Here is a 20784-nt window from a genome sequence, read left to right on the forward strand (position 1 = left end):
CGGAAACTTGGCGAGGAGCTAAGTGGCGGACCGAGTATGTGACTGAATGCAGGCGGAAGCAGTTGAAGGCCATGCAATGAACTTTGTTCGGCAGACGCTGCCAAAAATGTAGTTCAGCATGTGTTTGTCTGTAAACAAGTTAGCTTATATAATGAGTACGATTTATGAATGAAATTAATGTAGCCAGCTGTTGACCCCATGTAACCTTGAGATAAGCGCCGGGGATATAGCATTGCAGCGGACTCCCTTCAGTGGAGTCCTGCCTGGCCAGCTGTCCTGGACGGTCAGAATCCCCCGCGGCCCCTCCGCGCGCCTCAGGGACTCCCCTAGCAGCTTGGAGTGTAAGTTCTTCCTTTAGTAAAGTCTTGCTTTTTACTCTCAGGCACTGAGTGTCAATCTTTCGCCGGTATCACGGTCCCCCTTGCGGGCACACACTTTTAACAAACTAAATACAGAGTTCTGCACACCAACAATTTAATTGTAAATTAAACAAATGAAGTAAAAATGGTACACATTATACTAAACTATTAAAATCGTGCCGTGACTGTTTCTGTCCAAAGGAATAGAAAAACAGTGGAATTAAAAATGGTTAAGCCTCAGTTACACAGTGTCTATTAGCAATTACAGCAGCCCCACATACTTAGTTATTGCCCTATGATTAACTACACCCTTTAGTGATAATGGGCATTGCATTCAGGACTGCAGAATGATATTTTATGGACTGCTGGAGGCTTTTAATTTCTTTATAGTACATTAAAATATAGTCAGTCTTTTAGCCATTTTAACCTTCTTTAGCATAAATGGTTGAACTTGAAATTCATCGACTTATACGGTCCATAGAGGATGTCATTAAGAATTGCTGTACTGGATAATTTTTTCCCACGAATGTATAATAAATTTAATTATTAATGTTCCTATGTCATTTATGGCCCATTGTTTTTGAGCCATTCCAAATCTTTTCACCTTAAGTGTTCAGAGAGTCAGAAGAGCGATAGCACAGCATGCTAGATAAAGACAAAGGCACTTTCGTTTGTCACTATTCCCTGTATTAGGTAAATTAGCCTACGTTCCTGAGTGCTGATGATTAGATAAATTTCCAAGGTCAAGTAGATAAATTTACTGGGGGGCAAAGACATCTGTTGTTATGCAAGTTAATGATTTTTGCAGCAGTTCTAAGAGTAAATATAAAAGGGTTTTGTTGTTGTTTTCAATACAGAGAGCACAAATGTGCAGGGGGGAAATGGAACAACTGTGATTATTTAAAAAAAAGCTATGAGAGGTGAGGTATTTTTTTCTATAATGAGAAGGGCTATTACCTTTGCCGGTTATTAATTTTGATTAACACTACCTAAACTATTCACCTGTATTATTGTAATATTATACTGCCATTTGTAAAAGTCCATCTCCGTCACCTTTGCAAAAATGAAAAAAAAAAAAAAACCCCAAACATACCCCATCTTTTCTACATGCTAATATACACATCATCAAATCATATCCTTCAGGGCATTATCAGATTGCTGAACAACCAGGAAGGATTTTTTTCCCCTACAAGAACGGAACTGCATAATTAGCCAGGTTCCGTATTTTTTCGTCTATATTTTATTTATTTGCCTTGCTCTGAAACATCAACTCTTGGCCTCTGTCAGGCAGGGAATTGGAACTGATGGAGTATTGCTCTAATTAGGCATGGAAACACCTATGTTTCTCTCCTAATGCTACTGAGATGTCCTCTACAGATCTTTGTCCTTCTCTTCTAGACGGGTCCTGTGGAAGTTACTGTAGCCTCAGAGCTAAAATAATGTTGGAGTAAGCTGAGAAGTTGAATATGCTCTGTGACTCACTCACATCTGCCAGCACCCAGGGAGAGGGGGAATGCAGAGATTCCAATGGGAGTCTCCAACGGGTACAGGTGGACATCAGCTGCACACCTGACATAATACAGCTCGTGGGATAGGTGTCCATTATGCAGGGCTTGGCCTCACTAGGTTGTTATTTTTTAAAAACTGACTTAATTGATGGCCAAGGCTCTGATCCAAGGTAAACCACTGTTTGTACCCTGGAACAAGTGTGTGGGAGAGTGTTCAGAATAGCCTGGGTGTCCCGAATTTTCAATGGTGTTAAATATCTGAAGTTAATTGACTGCCAATTAACTCAGGATAAAAACTAAATGTAGACCTGTCTGGAGGGTTCCTTTAGTTTCCCACAGTCATGGAATGCTACATGGCATAGGTACAGGCCCTAAGATTTAACCTTTAACGAAAGGAGAAAGAAACCCGGAGAAGTCCAAAGTGACTCATGGTAACTAATTCATGCTGCTATATGAAAGTTTGTTTTATAACCTAATAGTAATAATCCTCTGAGTGTTAGACCTGTGCAACATTAGCAAGTTAGGAGAAATGCTACTTTGCACTTTTTTTCCGTGTTTGAATTAGAGCCGGTTGGACGTTTTCAGATAGAACCATTTTCCATTGGAACACGCTTATTTGATGCAAAATATTACTGATTTCCTGAGAGCTCACCTACGCACAATCCCCGAGGCAGCCCACCTAGAGGCTGCTGGGGAGCCTAGATTCCCAGTCTCCTCAGCTTCTTAGCAGCTCCCCTATCAGGCCGAAGCCCAGGCTCCCAAACTTCTTGGCCAGAGCTACCTGCTAGGAAGTCAGGCAGCCAGTTGTCTGGCTCCCTGGGCTGCTCTATTTTATTATTCATTTATTTGTATGCGTGTGTGGGGAGACAGGCTGAAGAGTTGAAAATCTGGTTTTAATCTAGGTCATACAGAACATCTGCCATTCCCCATCTCTGAAATTTGTGGGAAGATTTAAGGTTTGGCAGGCCCTTTGTATTTTGGGGATGCTTAGGCTCTTATATGCACCACCCCGGCTCAGTCACAGTAATGATTAGCTACCATAATGTTGGCAAAGCACTTTTAATCGTTTTAAACTGCCATGTAAAAGCAACATTTTTTTTCCTCTCTTGCCTGGAATGTTTACATCTCCACAAGAAGGACGCTTTCCACTTGGACAGGCCATAACTTCATCCATGGTGGTCTTTGACAACCCACCAGCTGAAAACTAACATTTTTTCCTCTCAAAAATATTCATTTGAACATGTCAAAAATAAAACTGCAAATAGGAATAGACACTATTCTCTATAGAATCGTAGGTCTGGAAGGGACCTCCAGAGGTCTTCTACTCCAGTCCCCTGCAGTGAGGCAGGACTAAGAATTATCTAGACCATCCCTGACAGGTGCTTGTCTAACTTGCTTTTATTTTATTTTAATTGAACAAGTTTTAAAGTTGTTTCTGTTGGACCTATAATTTTTCTGTAGAACCATCCTTTCTGTGGGTGTTCTGTAGATAAAGCTGTGTCCAGATCTCCATGGTAAACCTCAAATTTCAGGAGTAACATGTTATCCAGGCTTAAAACTTGGCAGAGAGGATCTCAACAATTTTGAAATACTGTAGGTTGCAGTTTGAAATACAGACACACACACACACAGATACTTTCACATTAAAATAAAGCAACACAAGCATGGGATTATTTTATTGACAATTTTGCACTTCTTTGCCAATCACAATGAATAAGAACAGTACCCAGATTTACATAATATTTATTAACTGCCCAGGTTAAAGAATTATTGTACTGATTTTGAACATACACATCATTCTTTTGCAGACTCATTATCCTTCACAACATAAAAATGGATTTGGAACTTTTAAATGAAAAGTAGATTTGGGAGCCTAATGAGCCAGAGATTTCAAGTGAAACCATTAGAACACCAAGGCGAATAACCCATGAGATAATATTTACATAACCAACTGGGTTATTGGGAGAAGAACAAACTGGGAACCCAATCATGCAACTCTCATTCACAGGAGAGAAGTCAAGAGATTAACTCTCATGAGAAAATGTTGCAAGACAAGACCAATGCTTCAGTAATTGGGTCCACAGGGCTTGACCATACAGAAGTACTTTTTATCAAATGTCAGATAAAAGAAAATCACAGCCTAATAGGTGGCTAAGTATAGGGATGGACCTCCTGTCTACCAGGGCTTGTCTATACTTACGCGCTGGTTCGGCGGCAGGCAATCAAACTTCTGGGTTCGATTTATCGCGTCTTGTCTGGACGCGATAAATCGAACTCAGAAGTGCTCCCCGTTGACTCCGGTAATCCTGCTCGCCGCGAGGAGTACGCGGAGTCGACGGGGGAGCCTGCCTGCCGGGTCTGGACCGCGGTAAGTTCGAACTAAGGTACGTCGACTTCAGTTACGTTATTCACGTAGCTGAAGTTGCGTACCTTAGTTCGATTTGGGGGTTTAGTGTAGACCAAGCCCCACACACAGAATTATTATTTAACTCTGAAGAACTATAAAAACTCACATTTATGTAGCACCTTTCACCTTAGGTATTGTATAGCTACAAACTATATACTGAGGTACTTTCTAGCCCTACAGTGTACAATTCTATGATAGATACACATCACTAAAACTACCACCATATATCAGGGGTAAAAGGCACCAGCCAGACAGACTGTGCACAGCACAGAAAATTTTGTGCTGTAGAAAATTTTGGACAGATTCTGTGCCAAACCTCTCCTCCCACAAAAAGTGTGATAGGGTTGTTAATGACCATGCGGAGAAGACTGATCTTCAGTTATTTTTAGTTTTCCATTTGAAATTTACCCTGCCCCAATCACCAAACATACAGAAACACGCATGCGAACATGCACTCAAACCGTAAAATACATGGGACTCCATTCATCTGACTAAGGAAAAATAAATTTACCCTATCAGGGTTCAAAACTGCATTTCTATAGCATACAGGTAAATTAAAAGCACAAGCTAAGATCTCTAAAGTCATCCCTTGTAGTTTCATAACAAAATATGGGTACAATCCTGCATGTGATCTGTGCACAGAGTGGCTAAAGAATTGGATCTTAATTTTTTTAAGCTACTGGTGCATTTATAAGGATCTTTTGCTATTTCTAGACACATATTTACATAAGCCTAAATACATGCACATAACCAAGCAGCAATCACTGCATTTGGATTTATCTGATAAATAATCAACACTGAATACTCAATAATGAATGACTTTACAGGAAATAAAGTACGGACAGATCATTTTCCTTAATGTTTGATTTTCCAGATTTGGTTGGCTTGCGATTGTAACTGCTATGTTATTTATACTTATCTTTTCTATTTACTACTATTAATAAAAAACATCCTTATCGTTACATATGTATTTATATGTAGATTAATATTATACATTTTTATTCCTGTTCAGTTCATTATAACCAATGAAATATTAGGTCCCAAGAGAAAAATCTATGATGAACCATCCCCAGATGATTTAAAATGTTCTGCACAATGTAGACTACAAATTGAAAATTAATGAGGAAACTTGTTTAAAAATTGGCTTCAGTTACCCAAGGGTTTAAATAACATTTTTAAAGTGCACGTAGAACGCATTTTTATATGCAATATTCCTTAGTGATAAATAAATCACATTGTTTCTCAAAATTACTCCTACTAAATTAATTTTTCAATGTTTGTCTCAATTAATATTATTATAGCATCTCAACAGACTAACTTATACAGTAATACTTATTTAAATTATATCCCCCTCAGGGAAGATTCATCTTCCAACATTAGTATTCAAGGTAAGTGACCCAGGACTGGGTACAGATATTGCTCACGAATGAGTGGCAGCATGAAACCCCCACATTTACTGTATATTCCAGAGTGTCTGGAGTCAGATACTATACACATATGTTCATGTGCATGCACATGACAAGTCCAAGTTATATAATAAAAAGGGGGTCAAAGAAAGAAGTAATAGATTCCAAAATATTACAAGCATACAATTTTTTCTAGCTACACACATTAGGGCCTGATGCAAGGGCCACCTAAGTCAATGAGAGTCTCTTCCTTTACTTCAGTTGATTTTGGATCAAGCCCTAAGAGAGACTGAATTGTCTGGGGGAAGAATGGTCTTGTGGTTAGAACATAAGAATGGCCTTACTGGGTCAGACCAAAGGTCCATCCAGCCCTGTCTGCCGACAGTGGCCAATGCCTGGTGCCCCAGTGGGAGTGAACCTAACAGGTAATAATCAAGTTCTCTCTCTCCTGCCATCCAACTCCACCCTCTGACAAACAGTTGAACTAGAACACAGGAGATCTGTATTCAATTGCTGGGTCTGCTACAGACTTCCTGAATGACCTTAGGTAAGTCACTTAAGCATACACTTAAGGGTTTTGCTGAATTAAGGCCCAAGTCAATAGATAGTCAGTACACACCTTTAGGTTTGCATGGAATTAAGTTGGGCTCCTTTCAATTTTTTAGGACTGGTAGCTCATTCTTTTCTCTCAGCTGAAGATCTCATGGCTAGGTCAGCTCTTATAAAATGTTAAGGGCATTCTAAAATAGGATTTTTGTAACATGGTTCTCTCTTTAAAAGACAGTGGCTAGGACTGAAGTAATATTTTACTGAGCATGCATGGGAAAGGTCTCTTTTCCCCTTTATTAAAATCTAATTTTGAAGTGAAGGATTAGTGTTTAAAATGATAATCTAATGAAAGTGTTATAATCAAGCTCATTCTATATTTGTGTGGGAGGGAAAGGTGAGGAGAGTGCTTGTTAGAGAATATCTATTTAAAAGAAGTGTTGAGAACTTTCACGGTGAAAGGAACAGTTGATAAATGGCAGTTAGAATGAGGAAAGTGCTTGTTCATTGAACAAAGTGGTGTGTAATTTATTTTACTTCATTAGAAGCTGAATTCTTCAAACACTAAAAGAAATTAGAATTTTCTGAAACTAATTATTATAAGTATGTTTAATCATAGCTTTGAAGTTACTTGCAACATAGTACTCTACTTCAGATTAAATTATATATCTCTCCCATTCACTGTAACCATCCAGATCCAGAACAGTAGAAGAGCTGCAAAACAAATCTAAGTGTTCGTCGAAAAGATAAAGGGTTTTTTTAATCTGCGTTTTTGTTTTTGTTTTTTGTCTCAGTTCTTCAGAAATATTTTCACATTCATATCTTGTTACTAACCTACCAATCCCATGCAAAAATCTAATTAAAAGTTAAGACTCAGCATAAAACAAAACAACACAATAATATTAATGGACAAACACATGCAGAGAGGTAAGAGAACAGGAAATGAGCAGATAATCTAATAGAAAGCAAAAGTCATGCCTATAATTTAAGAACCCACACACAAACATTTCAAAGTCTCCAAAAAAACCAGCCACAGGTAGATGTATTTTCTATTGTTTTGACAGCCACAGATCAGGGAGCCAGAAATCCCTGAATTCTAGTTTCAAATCTGGCATTGACTGTGGATTTGAATAAGCAACTCATAAGGACACTGTCCACTTAAAATCGAGACAATCTGGAAAAAAAAATCAAACATTTCAGGCACTCCACAAACTCTTGATTACCCCTGCCAATGTTCATGGTTTTCCAACACGTTTTCCATTTTATTTTTAAATGTATATTTTCTGTCTTCTGTTGATAGGCAAAACACCTACACAAGCAACATATGAAGCGGTGTAGTTTATTGTCCATATAGAAGAAAAAGCAACACTGACGATACCCAAGGTACTGCCACATGTACACAAGTAAAAATCAAAGTAGAGAAAAATTGTAATTTCTTCTAATCTGACTCAGTTCTCGTAATTGTGGATGTTACTGGTAACAACAGTAGGTAACAATACTTCGGGGTAGTAGTGTAATTTTTAGTTGATAAACCCTTTAACCACACAGCCTCACATTCCTATCTTTAAAACAGGGTCAGTTCTATTTATATACCTCACCAGAATGCTGGGAAGATATCTGTGCAATAATATGAAACATCTAGATAATACTTAGTCCTGCTGTGAGTGCAGAGGACTGGACTAGATGACCTCTCGAGGCCCTTCCAGTCTTACAATTCTATTAAACTAGTAGGCTAACGCTGTTGGCAGCCTATGTACCTGTTCTTGCAGCAGCAACCATTAAATACCTCCTTATTTGGACAGCTATTACTGAACATTGACAGAATGTTCCCACCATTGTTTACATAGTTAGTAACTGCATTGACTAATTTTATGTTGATGATTTGGGATCACCACCATACATGCAGGCAATGACTGTTTCTTGTTTAGAAAAGAGTGAGCCGATCAAATACAATATAGGGCCTTCTTGACACGTACATAGTAGCATCCCCACACAGAGAGAAACAAAAAGCGAGCAAGAGAGTAGACAACTTCAACTATTACTCATCAATATATGGAAACTGGGGGAAGCCTTCACTGAAAAGCATCAGGAAAGTCTATAAGTATAAATAATTTTAAAGTCTTGCCCAATGCTTCCCCATTGCAAGTGTAACTTCTTTAATGACACGTAACAATGGTTCTCCTGGTCCCATTCTGGTGTTTGCTTGTGGCACATGCTGTGAATTGAGTATTTGTTATACAAGATGATTAGATGGGAAAAGTATTCAGATACCTAAAACTGCAATATAGCACTGATGGTGACTGTTGAAATACCTACCCATCAAAGAGAGCTTTTTTTCATTTCATAAGATTGATTTACTTGTAAATTTATGAGCATTCTTATTTCATGCTTGCCAAAATCTATCAAAGCAGCACACACCAAACTCCAGAGATTTTGAGGAGCCTGGTCACATTTTTTAAGCCATCTGTAGTGTTAAATGGATATTCATTGACCCATGAGCTAGAAGAAATATTTATATGTTCATTTATTTTTGTGACTCAGCCCTTCACACAAGTGTATTGACACAATCAAACCTACCAAGGGACCAGTCCTGCAGGGTGCTGATCATTCTCAGTTCAATGGCTTCAATGGGAATTAAGAGAAATAAGCTTTTTACAGAACATAGCTCCAAGTTAGGGCTTCCCCTTTCTCTCCCCGGCTTAATAACATCAGCTTGTTGATGTGATACGGATACTAGAAAATAACCAGTGACACATTACTATGTCACCACCAAGTACTACTGTCCAGGAATGTATTTAACCATGCAGGTCCTGAAATGCTCCAGTTAGCTCTTGCCACACCTGTCACCCATTCATCTCTAGTCTAACATAGCAAAGAACAGTTTTATTTATCTCATGGCTTACTAAAGAACTATGGACATTCCATTACCACTGTAGCTTCTCCATAGCATTCAACATTTCCTTCACTTTAATTCTCTCTCTCACACATTTGTTCATTCTCCTGTCTCTAGTGTTACCAAACACACAACTTTCTCCGTCCTGCAATTAAGCACATAAAGTGTGATTGTCCTCTCCAAACTGGTCCATTCATGGTAAAAACACTTTTGTATAGTTCAGTTGCTATGATCTGGAGGACAGGAAAGGGAATTAGAACTGGAGGACAGGAAAGGGAATTAGAACTGTTGCTAGTGTTATGCAACTGGTAGCACTGATTGAATCAACCAAACTAGTACTTAGAAAAAAAATTAAGGGGATCTTTGATTTAAAGTTATCTATTTAATGCACTTTGAATTTGGAATTTATGGAAGAGGGATTGACATCAGAAATGAGATGGCCATAAATAAGTAGTGGACCTGTGATGTTAAACAGTGATAAGTTATCAGTTTCTTTCTTTCTTTTTTTTTTTTTAAAGGGGTCAGAAGAGAAATGTACCAAGCTAATAAAGACAAGGGTAGAAGCATCAGTAAGTTTATTTCACAAATGCATGTTGACATGTAATTGGTAGAGACATTAATACTTTAACCATAAGTAGAAGGGTGCCATTTCATTCTCTGCATTTTCTCCTTTTTTTTTTTTTGCACCTCCCCCTGTAAAACACATTCTAACACATCCACACACTGTCTACTCCCACTCTGCTCTGCCCACCAAACCACACGCACCTTTCCCACCTACCATCTGGCAAAGTTTTATTTTTTGAAAAAAAAAGACCATATTTCAATTTTAAAAAAAAAAAAACCTCTTTGGGAAAAATCAGCTCTGCCTATCAATAAGATCACATAGGAATAAAGTAGGAAGGGTAAGAAAAATACTGACAATATCAAATTAAATATCCTTTTAAAAATAATAGAATACATAGGTTTATTACTAGCAGAAATATCTTACTCTTGGGAGGACTGCATGCTCTCAAACAGAGAGAAAAGAAGTTCTATGTTTCAAATACTCTTTTATTCAAAGTTTAAATTAGTTTATGAACTGCTACAAATTGACAGGTCTTACTTTTCAATACTCCCTAACTACTTATGGCAAGGGTGTAATGAAATGTAAAAGGATAACGTCTCCTGTGCAAACACTAAACACAAATTGCTAAATAAAAACCCAACTGAAGCCTATTTGTTGTGGGTCATATAACTGGGAATATAGTGTTTATTAAGGTGCTGTCCTTTAAGCTTCTGATCCTCACGCTGCTGAGTTTCTTAACCAACATTTAAAATATTAATGTACTGGTTTTATTGCTTCCATCCACTGTTTTTGCGATTAGCAATACATACATAAAATATGTCACATTATGTGTGTCTGCATTATGTGGATCTATGATTTAACTATAACGTGTGTTTAAAAACTAACGAGGATACCTTTTCCTGTTACCAGTTATTCATAAGATTTTATATCAAAGCTAGTTTCTGGTGTATGGATTTTAGTTTAATTGCAGCTGGGTTTTAATGCAAATCATGGTTTAGAAACACTTAAGGTTTATGTCTGGATAGCTTTAAAAGCAAAACTGCACTGCTTTATTCTCTGTTTTACAGGGCAGATTCACTGGATGACTGTTTCACTGGACTTACAAGTTGCAATATGAAGTAACAAATATTACCAGCCAGTTTCTATGCTAAAATAAAAGGATTGCAGATTATGACTATGGACTCTCTTTCATAGTAATTATTGTTATTCATTTGAAGGCATACCATCAAGGATTACCCTTTTGAACTGTATAAACTAAAAGACAATGAAGGAAAGAGGTTCTGGTACAGTGTCCCAAGTGCAGTAATACTAATAACCGAATAATTAGCATGCTGTAAGTGCTCAGCAAATCACATCAGACCAGAGTAGGCATATGAAAAAGGATTTTACCATTTGGAGCAATTTTCCATACATGCAGGGGTGAAAGTAGGCTGGTACAGGTTGGTACGGCGTACCGGTAAGAAGCAAAAGGGGTAATGACTATAAAGCGACTATAAAGTGCTGCCGCGGCAAAGCACCCTCCTTAAAGTACTGCCGCAGCAGTGCTTTAACGTTGCTGCTGCTTTTGCGCCCCGTTGGCGGCTCTGCCGGCAGGGCCGCCAACGGGTGGAGAAGGCGATTTAAAAGGGCCCAGGGCTCCCGGCCGCTGCTACTGCAGCAGCGGCCAGAGCTCCAGGCCCTTTTAAATCACTGCTGGAGCCCTGAGTGGCATGGGCCAGGCAGCGCAGCTGGACTGGCTAGGGGAGGCTGACCCCCAACCCTGCCCCTTCTGCCATTTCCAGGGGCCCGGAGCCATGCCCCCGTACTGGTAACTGTTTAATATTACTTTCACCCCTGCATATATGTATAATATCAATATTGCTGAAGCGATTTATCATTTTCAAAGTTTTTTCTATGGTGTGTGTCCCCATTGTGTTGTAGCAATCACTATAATTACCATTAGTAAAATGTCTTCTTAAAAAAAAACTGTTTTCATATATTCAGAACTTTCTGAATTATTCCACTTTGTGGTAGAAGGTTTTCTGTTCTTGGTCATTTGGACTACATTCAGCAATATTTTGCAAATTCTAAGCATTCATGAGGGGTGGGAGGGATAGCTCAGTGGTTTGAGCATTGGCCTGCTAAACCCAGGGTTGCGAGTTCAATCCTTGAGGGGGTCATTTAGGGATCTGGGGCAAAAATCTGTCTGGGGATTGGTCCTGCTTTGAGCGGAGGGTTGGACTAGACGACCTCCTGAGGTCCCTTCCAACCCTGATATTCTAGGACTTCAAAAGTTTTATTCCCCTTTGGGCAAAGGTACAATTATCACTTTATAAATAGTTTTCTGTCAGGCTGGGTTAACAGGACAGCAGCCTATCTGTAGCCAAACAAGAGTGAGAAAGGGGTAAATATTTAAAGTTAAAAAATAAGTTAATTAGTGTTAAAGTCTAGTTGTAAATGGAGTTTGTTTGCTTGTTTTAAATCCAGAACAAATAAGGAACAATCCCACTAGACATTCACTTACGTTGATCATCCAAAATTCTGAGAGCAGGACAAGACAACACCACCTATACTACAACAGAAGTGCTTCAGAACCTCTGGTGAATCAAGATGGTGTCCAGCTAGTGAACAAGATAATATATTCATAATTATATTTAATAACATTAACAAGATACCATATAAAACATGACTAACAGTTGTGGGGCTTAGTCCCACATTGTATGCAGTATGTGACCTTGGCATAGAGACTGAACTATGCATAGTCTTTGAGATAGTCCCTCCAGAATACTGATGAGGCATATTGGTGACCAGAACTGAATTCCTCTGATAAGCAATAAATTAAATTCAAAACACAAAATATCAGTGCACATTTTCCTGTTCCACCTATGAAGCGTAATTGTGTTATTGTGTAATCCAACAATGTAAAAGACCTTTCTTAGACACACAAGATTATTCTGTAATAATCATTCTGAAAATGCAGAGATCTACCTTTATTTAAAACAATAGGATTATGACAGTCTGACAATTATAAAAACGAGGGTAGGAAAAACAACTGCCACGAATCATTACGACAATATTAAAGGATGACTTTACAATCAGGACATTGGACATGATGGAACAGTGATGCTGTAAATTGAATTATTTCATTTACAAGATATTATACCAGGGAAATAGACAGTACTACTAAGGACTGAATAGTACAACAAAACTTGAACAAGTATAAAATGGTAGAGTCCAACCATGACATTTTTTGCTAAGGAACCTTGTCTCTCTAATATGGCCGAGTTCTTTGAAAAAGTTAAGACCACAGAAGATAAGCTAACCTACTGGATTCAATTTACTTGAAAATGGTTTTGAGAAGGTCCCTCATAAAACCCCGAGCCTTTACAAGTTTGCCTGTACTTCAGCCAAGGAGGTTTTTATTTGTAGGCACTCAGTGATATCCAACACGTCAAGTCAGGAAATTCCATAGAAGAAAGCAGGAATTTTAAAGAACCAGACCTGTACAAGACTCACTAAAGAAAATAAGCATGGGGAAGTAGACAAAGCATGTATTAAGAACTGATTTAGAGTAACAAGATAGAAGTCATAATACAAAGGGGAGAGAAGTTAACAGGAGAGTAAATGCTTAATTCTGGGGAAGTGGACAGTCAGTTAGTAAAGGTAGCCTATGGCACCAAATCTTTTTCAATTTGGTAAAAACAAAGGAGGGTTATGAGGAATCTCAGGGAATTCACAAAGGGACTTAGGGAATCCCAGAGCTAGATTCACAAAGGGATTTAGGTGCTATTGATATTCACAAGACCCAGAGCAGCTGCCACTTAACCCTATAGAAGTCTAAACTCACTCAATGCTTGCATGTTTGCAGAAAAAGGTGCCTGTTTCTTCCTCTGCGTATACACACTGCAATCTCTAACAATCCAGACTCCTAACCCCCAGAGCAATTCACAAACTGGGGAAAGATGGATGTTCCTCCGCTTAATTTGCCAGCAAAGCCCACTTGAGAACATGTCCTCTGATCATGCCTAACTCCTCACAAAGTGCTCTGATTGGGCCAGAGAGAGAGAGAGAGAGAGAGAAAGCATAAAATAACCTGGTAGGTTGAACACTCAGCCTGAATGTGGGAAACCCAGGATCCAGTCCCCCTGCTCCAGTGTCTCTATTATCCAGAGTAGAACAGCTTCAAGAGGAGAGATTGAGTGAGACCACATCAGACTATGCCATAGCCTAACAGTTAGGGCAGTCACCTGAGAGGTGGCAGATCCATGTTCAAATCCTTTCTCCATGTGAGGCATAAGTGGGACTTGAACCAGGGGTATCTCCCATCCTAAGTGATTGCCCCAGTCACTGGGCTAAACGTTATGAAAGAAGGCCTCCTTCCTGTCCCTCCCCCAGCTTCTTGCATGTAATGCCTGACTCTAGGGGAGGGTTCACAGAAATAGGTGTGTCCCTGCAGTCTGGTCTTAAGAGCCAAACTCTCTGAGATGGGCAGGGTTTAGGAAACGGCCCTCTTGCTGGTCTCCCATTGGATAATTTAGGTTGTTCCATGCTCAGTTTGCTGACTTTTGTGAACCCCATCTTAGGTGCCAATCTCTCTCCATTCATTGTATAGACAGCCTGAGCACCTAACTCAGGCTTTGTACAACCCAGCAATTTTATAGGCACCTAAAATTGACACTGAGCAGCACAACACCTACATTTCTTTGTGAATCTAGCTCATAGTGTCTGATCCTGAACCACTAGCGTCATTCATGTTTTTGTTTTATTAAAAGTGGATCTAATCCTGCAAGGTGCAGAGCACATCTGAGGTCCTGACTGTCCTCAACGCCCAGTGGCTTCAATGGGAATTGAGAACAATCAGCAGCTCACCGGATCAAGCTTTTTAATGGGAGCAGACTCAGAATGCTACTAAACCTGAAATGGTATATGAATACAGGAAAATAGTAATACATTATTCAGTCCCATTTATTTTATATATGCTATTGGATATTAGTAGTGCAGAATCTCACTAATTCACATTGAAGACCCATTGCACAATACAAAATTTTATAAATTAGCAATTAAAAGGATAAACACAAATAGAACAAGGACAATGCAACACAAATAATGTTAATTTGTTCCACAAGTCCTGTTTAAACGATTTATGATCAACTTTCCACCATATTGGTATAATAAAGAGTCTGAAATATATTTTGTAAAAGTATTGAAGTCTTGTAATACTAATATCATATAATAGCACCCTGGTAATAAATATTAGCTGCGGAGAGGAGACCATCACAGGAGGCAACCAATGAGACAAGTACAGTTTCGTCTGTCATGACCGTGCCTAAGGTCAGACTGTAAAGGATCAGGAGTATCTGGGGAATGCAGATTGCACCAGATATGTCTTGCCATGACTGTCTCAATAATGTTCCCCTATCATCAACATAACTATTTATATTGGTCAATGGTTTTCAATAGAAAAAAATGGAACATCAGCTCACAAGGTAAAAGAACAAAAACAATTCACTACCATAGGTACTCAGTATATTAAAGATTTATGGAAGCCTTGTATTCCTGAACAAAATTTCTACAGTATGTTGTCAAACAAAATTTAAAATGCTCTAGTCAACCTTTTCACAGCAACAGAGAGGCTGTTTGTATCACACACGGAAGCAGGGTGAAATACAGCAAGGGAACAAACAAGCCACATTGTTCATGGTAGGGGGAGCTCCATGCTGCCCAGAGAGACAGAGGATGAATCTATCTCTCTATTGGCATACCACTCAACATCTTTAGCATGCTTCATCAGGGACTCTAGAGTCTTGACCTAAAGTATTGCAGCATGTATGACTTTGAGGCCACAACCACTGCCACTTCTGACAACAGGCCCAATGTGCAATGAGATGACATGGTATAACCGCCAGTCCTCTGATTCTGAGGATAGTTATTCATAAATGTACCCCATACACAAGAAGGAAGTATATGACTCTATACTTACAGTTACTGCCTGAGCATGAGCTAATTCTGCCTACACTATCCAAGTTTCTATTTATCTCCTCTAAAAGGGTTAGCATTAAAGATTGATGAGACAGCCATCCTGCTTCAGGTAGCAAACGATTTCTATTCCGATTCTTTTCACAGTGTGCTCCATTTCTTTGGGCTAGGCAGTGTGGATGCAAAAGAAATCGTACTTAGAATCTATATTCTTACATTTAAACATTACTGAAGGTAAGTGGAAAACATACTGTATGAAACCGATACAAATCTGACATTTTCCTTAAAGGGACAATAAAAAAAAAAAATCTCAGAAGTCAATGAACAGCACGCCTGAAAAGCTCAATATCTCACTTATAACCCACAGGTTGAACTTTTTAACTACTTAATTTATATTACTTAATTCTCTGTTCTACACTGCTGATCTGTAAATTTGCAATAATTCATGCATTAGAGTGACTACAAATATCTCCTGTGCTAAACTGTTGATTGGTCCAGATTCTTCAGTCCTCTCAGAAGTGTGTACCACTAGACCAGTATGTCCCTGTGTACGTTATTTTCAATTTCCAGACGTGATGTGCTTTACAGAATTTGGGAAAACATAGCCAAATGCATACTTCCACTGCTTGCTACCACCTTAAAGAGGAAAATCTTAAATCAGTATAGCAGATTATGACAGACTGTTTGCTGCTAAAATGCCTACTGCACAAATGCTGATAAAAGTATTACTAAATAGTAATTAAAATTCTTTAAAAAACACCTTACTATACTGGGATAAGCTCTCTGTAAAGACTCTATCTCCATCTGCACAGTAATACATCAAATGCTACTCGATTTGTTAAGAGTGAAATTTATGGACTATCACTTAGATCACAGAATTTATTTGAAATAGGAAAATCCATTTATTAAAGGGACCTAGGTATCAATGTAAAATTAAAACCAAGAGGATAAATAGTATTAGTCAGTATATTAGAAAATCATTTTTGCATACACAGAAATACTCTAATCAGGTTGGGTGTTGTAGGAAAGCATCAATTGTATCATTTTTTAATGTCTCCATAATCTCATCCAACAATGGATGGATATACTGAGTTAGGTAAACACAGAAGGCAGATCATGTCTGTGCAGGCTGAATGCACATTTAGGGCTCCACTGGCATTAAGACGACCTGGACAAAGATCAGAGAGCTGCAAGCCTCTCACAACCCCCATTTTGCTCATTAGTACAGCCCAAACTGGGCAAGACTGGGCTCCCAGGAGCTGAGGCAAGGCTGGCTTGGAGTTATGCCGCGTCAGTGCATTACACAAGCAGACTCTGCCTAGGGCCCTATGCATTTCTGATGATAGAAGAGGCTGCTCCATGACCAGCAGAACCCCAGCTTAAGAGAGGCAGTTATCAACATCTACCCCAAAAAGTGAATACTTCCCTCAGCCACTCTCAAGGTATTGGGACTGCTATACATTCTTTTATACACATCAAAAGAATCAGGACTATAAATAAAGACTTTCTAGTCATTTACTGGCAAGGACATGGCACAGGTTTTCACTGCAGCTTTGCCAAGTGGCTAGGAACAGAGTTATAAGATGTTCTCAGGCTGCTTCCTGCAGTATTCATTTAAGCTTCATTTTTAGTTAGACCTATCTTTTATATCAGGAATTTTCCTATGTCTCTGCGAACGCTGACAAAACATTACTTAATTTAACCTGAAATTGTGTTTAGAACCTGCGGTGTTAGAATGGCCAAGATGGGAGCAAAGAGGTCAGAGTCTGTATATGAAGTCAACAAGCTACAGTGGAGCATTAAAATACTGTAAAGGATAGTTGGTTTTGTTTGTTTGTTTGTTTTTTAAAGGTGTAGAATATTGTCCACGCAATAGCCACAGCAAAATCCCCTTTGAGATAGACACTCCTTGATGGACTTTTCAGATTTTAACTCACCACATAGCAACCCCTCACTAATGAGGAAACTCTGACAAATGTGCAAGTTAAACTGTCATCTCTTCCCCTTCTCATGGTTTCTTCACTTTCTTTTCTAATGAATGTTAAGATTTGAAAAGCGTTTCTACATACATCACTCAAAATGGCAAAATGTCTCGTTATAAGACAAATATCTTCTTAAATGTTTCATGCCATGAGATGTCAGAGTATGGCAATATGTAACAAGAGAAGGTCTGTTCATTTCTGTATATCTCTAGTTCTTCAAAAATTTGCATTGATTAAATGATTTTGTGAAATTCTGATACCTAATTGGCATGCTTGGTTATTAGAAATAAAGTGTGGATTCCAATCTGTTACTAGAGTTCTGTACTCTTTCCATCATATTAATCTGCTCCAAAGAGAAAAAATATGAAAGTTTCTCAATGGTCAAAAAGAAATTACAGATCTATTGGACAGGTTTAGAGACACAGGTGACATATCCATACCAAACCCAAATACAGACCAGTGCAAATTAGAGCCAACATTTTCAAAAAACTGTCATTAATTTTGATATCCAACTTCAAATGCCTAGATTCAACTCTCAGAGGTTATAAGCAGCCTAGCTCCTATTGCAGTCACTGGGAGGTGAGGGTTTCAGAAAAATCAAGCCTAGATGTCCAAAGCTGGGATCCCCTAATTAATGGATGTTTTCGAACATTTAATTTGAAGCGTTTTAGCTTAGGTATCTCTGACCATATGTCATGTACAGCCTGATCCTGGGTGGGGTGTCAGAGATACCCACGCCCCTTTCCGTTTGTAGGAGGGAAGATCCATGTGTAGAGAGCCTCACATATGAAGATCTAAGAATGGCCCAGACCACCCCACTGTGTTCTAGTGCTTTATCTAGTTCAATTGTACATCTCTGAGAAAGGGCATTAAGCCATTTCTCTCATGAAAACATTCCGTAGTCTTTAGAAATGCTTCTATGGTTGATAGGTTATAGACCTCATTCAACAACAACAACATAGCCTAAGTTTTACATCCCTGTTCTCTTCCTCATTCCAAATAAGTATTTGCTGTCTTTATCCTTCACATTATTGTTATGGAGTCTTTGCTTAGCCACGTAATACAATACCGATCATGGTTGTTCATTATATTGCTGTAGCACTTTGGGACCCCAATCATAACCAGGACCTCACTGTGCTAGCCACTGTACAAACACTGACCAAAATGTTCCTGCCCAAGAAGCTTACCATCTAAACAAACACGTTGCTACTTTTCTTGACCATTCATCACTAGGAGTATTCCCCGACCCTTAGGCATTATCATACGTTTTCAATATTAAAAATCCCAGCTCCCATTAAAGCGTCATCACTACTGGCATAGTGCAGAAGCACCCTGGTTTCTTCACACTAGCCTGTCCACTACTAGAGCCATGGGGAACATGACCAGGCTCTTCAGTGTGTGTGGCAACCTCTATCCTGCAGGAGCAGGGTGAAAAGACCCCAACTCTCCCAGAAGCAGCAATGCAAGAGGAGCAGGGTGTAATTTCCTCCCCTTTACCATCCTACGTAAACATGAAAATCTTGCTTGGGGCTCTGGTAATGCCCTAACTCCTCCATGCTGCTCCAAAGTGGTTCCCTGCATCACCTTAACCCCGTGCCAGCTTCCTTAAAATCCCTTACAGCCCCAGAGTCAGCAGCAATAGCATCAAACACAACAAACAAGCATTCCTGTTCTCCAGTCCCCCACCCCTTTATCAGGCCCTTTGGCCTTCAGACTTTCCAATTGCAGTTAATGGACTTCCTTATTGACATTTACTATTATCCGTTTGTTCTTCATCACCAGACACTACACCTTGTCTCCTGATCCGTACCCTTACTCTTTCTCCACTCTCTCCCCAAACTGATATCCTTTAAACCATTATCATTTCTTCCACTTTTATACTCTTACAAATCCATCCACTAAGCCCCTCTTCACCAAGTGCCCACACCCAACCTATCTAAGCACAAGAATTAAATGCACACAGGTTCACACAGGTCTTTAACTGATGCATTTCATTTAAATTAAAAAAATAAAAAAAACTTTCATAGCATGTGCATGGCTACATAATTATACTTATAGCAACCATCAAGAGGGGCACATAACTGCATGACCTGACTTGCTCAACCCTTGTCAGACTTCCCTCCACCCCACACTCCCAGCCTATTGTTTGCTGCATCTTATCCAAAATGTCAACTTGTAAGCTCTTCAGGACACAGGCAGTGTCTTTGCTATATTTGAATCATACCTACCACGTATTAGGTGCTCAGTGAATATTTTTAATAATGATAATGTGAACTCCAAATTATTTCTAATCTCTCTGGTACTGAGGTGCCCAGAACAGAAAGGTGTACTAAGAGGTGGTGTTATTCCCCATCTCAGTGGCACGAGGCCTCTGTTTGTCCCCACGACAACCCAGTCACCCAGTGGATTCTTCTTTCCAAGAGTTCTCAAGCCATTGCCCCTTCCTGCTCTTCCACAGTCAAGTTCCCGAAACAACTTCCTTTTCATGACTCATCCCATCATCACTGATGAAACTAAGGGCTGGTCTACACTGGGGGCGGGGGGTGTCGATGTAAGATACGCAAACTTCAGCTACGTGAATAGCGTAGCTGAAGTCGAAGTATCCTATTCGACTTACCCCGCTGGGAGGACGGCAGCAAATCGACCGCCACGGCTCCCCCATCGACGTCACTTACTCCTCCTGACAAGGTGTAGTATGCGCGTTGATTCGGGGATTGATTTATCGCATCTAGATGAGACACGATAAATTGATCCCCGAGCGATCGATTTCTACCCGCCGATCTGGCCGGGTAGTGAAGACATGCCCTGAGAGACCCAGAAGTTCGTCACGACCATAATTGTTTATTTTAGCACTACAGAAACAAATGTTAGCATAACGTGAACATTACATAATACCAGAATATGTCCATAAATTAAATTCAGGTTATTTTCTTCAACAAAACGCACATGGATTAAAGGAATCTAAGGAATGTGCAGTTCAAGAGGGAACTATGACTACAAATTAGATATAGCCCAAAATGACGCAATGCATATTAAATACAGTGTGCAAACATTTTTCCCCACCATCACACCCCCTTAAATATCTAGCTTTATCTTTATTACAGTTTTTCAGACAATCACTCTGATTTTGATCCTCTGTCTCCTGTTAAACTGGCAATAACCT

The 20784-nt window shown here is 39.3% G+C and overlaps 1 protein-coding gene across 7 annotated transcripts in view; it reads right to left on the reverse strand.

The window, feature by feature from the left end:
- Positions 1 to 20784, reverse strand: part of CTNNA2 (catenin alpha 2) — a 766120-nt gene that overhangs the window by 399041 nt on the left and 346295 nt on the right. The window lies entirely within an intron of this gene.

Source organism: Chrysemys picta, chromosome 5 (genome assembly GCF_011386835.1).
Source record: "Chrysemys picta bellii isolate R12L10 chromosome 5, ASM1138683v2, whole genome shotgun sequence".
NCBI classification, from domain to species: Eukaryota; Metazoa; Chordata; order Testudines; family Emydidae; genus Chrysemys; species Chrysemys picta.